This window comes from Engraulis encrasicolus, chromosome 12 (assembly GCF_034702125.1).
Source record: "Engraulis encrasicolus isolate BLACKSEA-1 chromosome 12, IST_EnEncr_1.0, whole genome shotgun sequence".
Classification (NCBI taxonomy): domain Eukaryota; kingdom Metazoa; phylum Chordata; class Actinopteri; order Clupeiformes; family Engraulidae; genus Engraulis; species Engraulis encrasicolus.
Genome location: NC_085868.1, coordinates 26,137,701 through 26,139,906, shown reverse-complemented (window position 1 = coordinate 26,139,906; position 2,206 = coordinate 26,137,701).

The window sequence follows — 2,206 nt, the reverse complement described above, 5'->3', positions numbered from 1 at the left end:
TGTGTGTGTGTGTGTGTGTGTGTGTGTGTGTGTGTGTGTGTGTGTGTGTGTGTGTGTGTGTGTCCTCCTCTTCTCCTCTCCACCCCTCTCTTCTGTGCATTGTCCATGGCATTTGGCCTACTGTGTGTGAAGTTTAAGTGATACTGTGTGGGGGATATGAGGTTTTGTAGTGTTCGGTTGTGTGTGTTTGGCTAGTGTATGTTGAAAGTCTGGTATGTGTGCAACATGTGTGTTGAAAGGCATGCTGTTTTTGTGTGAGGTGTAGGCCTATACTGCATGTAGGTCTGGTATGTGAGAGGCATGTGTGATGCAATTCACTGTTTTCAGAGGAAATTGAATAAAATATAATGAAAATGCAGGTAATAAAAATAATTACTAAATAATTATAGAATAAACTGAACAGTGAAATATGTTGAGTATAATGTTTATATTGTTTATCTGTGTTGAGGATATAGTTTAATGGAATAATTAAAAGCAACATAATTAACGCATGGTTTATTTTGGTGAGATAAAAAAAATGGCTAGTTGACCTTCCATTTGGCTAGTAAGAAAAAATGTCTACTAGCCAAATTGGCTGGTGGTGGAAAAAGTTAATTTAGAGCCCTGGTTGCCTCGCGCAGGACTTGAACAGAGACCTTCTGGGGTATACAACCTGGGGCTCTGACTGCAAGTACCTGTAGCACAGGGAGAGAGAGAGAGAAGGAAAGAGGGAAGGAGAGAAAAAGAGAGGGGTAGGGGGGGGGGGTAGCAGCAGGAGAGGATGGAGAGGAAGGACAGCACAGGGAGTGGACACAAAGAGAGAAGTCAGTAGAATGGGGGAAAAGAGAGGAGAGGAGAAAGAGAGAGGAGGAGAGGAGAGTGTTCAGTAGAATGGGGGAGAAGAGAGGAGAGGGGAGGCAGGAGAGGAGAGGAGAGGCAATAGAATTCAACAAGATTGGAGTGAAAGAGAGGATGAAAGGGTGCAGAGGGATAGGAGAGGTAAAAGGCGGGGGAAAGGTAAAGTAGAGTAGAGGTGAAGAGGAGAGGGGCAAAGAAAAGAAGAAAGGATGGAGTGGAGTGGATGAGTGCAGAGATTATGGGAGTGTGGCGGTGTAGAGTGGAGGTAGAGAAAGGTCAAGGCGGGCTCAAACTATACTGCCCAACTATATTTGCCAAATTCTCGGCTGAAAACACCCCTTACGACAATCGGTGGAACATTTTCCTCCATCATGTTTCCCTCATCGTGTGCGGCGCTTTACAGTAAGATCGAATCTTGCCGGTTTAACTAACGAGTTGCTGACTCATGTTTGATATTTGCGACTCCAATCGGGCATTGTCTACATGTTTATGATTGGAGATTAGATTGTCAGGTGCAATTCTCTTCAGCTGTCTGGCACAACGCAAAGTCAAAGTCATGTAGTTTGAGTGATATGTCCCATTTTTGGAAATACGCTTATTTTACACATCCCCTCGAGTTAAATAATAAGGTTTTACCGTTCTCCTGTACATTCAACCATTCTCTAGGTATGGCAGTGTAAAGTTTACCTCCAAGCTAGCAGTTAACATTGAGTCCTATGAGACCAGCTCGTTAACTGTTGGCTTGGAGGTAAAATTTGCACTGTCATGACTAGAAAACGGTTGAAAGTACAGGAGAACGGTAAAACCCTATTATTTAACTCAAGGGAAGGTGTAAAATAAGCTTATTTCCAAAAATGATACAGTATCAGGAGTGAAGACGTTAGTGGTGTCAACAATGATCGATTCGGCGATCCGAATCGATCCGGGGCATGGACGATCCAGATCCAGATCCGGCAAGTTCCAGAATCAATCCGGCAATTTTTTTAAGTTTCAATTACTTTCATGGATATTTCGGGAGCAAATGAATGTTAAATTAAATAAAAACACTTCAAAACATTGCAAGACTGATACAGACTGATACAGAAAACAGCCAATAAATTGTATCTGACTACTTGTATATCCTCATCATGGCTGAACATTTGCTTTGCGTTCAGTAGAAATGTAATGCATTGCAATGCATTGTAGAATTGAATCGAATCGGATTGGATCTAATAGAATCGAATCGAATCGGATCTACTACCTCCCGAATCGTGATCGAATCGGATCGTGAGGGCAGTGCCGATCCACACCACTAGAAGACGTGCAAAGGGAGGTCAAAGCAGTTAGGGAGCGGAGGAGGAAGGGAGATCAGTGGAGTGAAAGCTTGGAG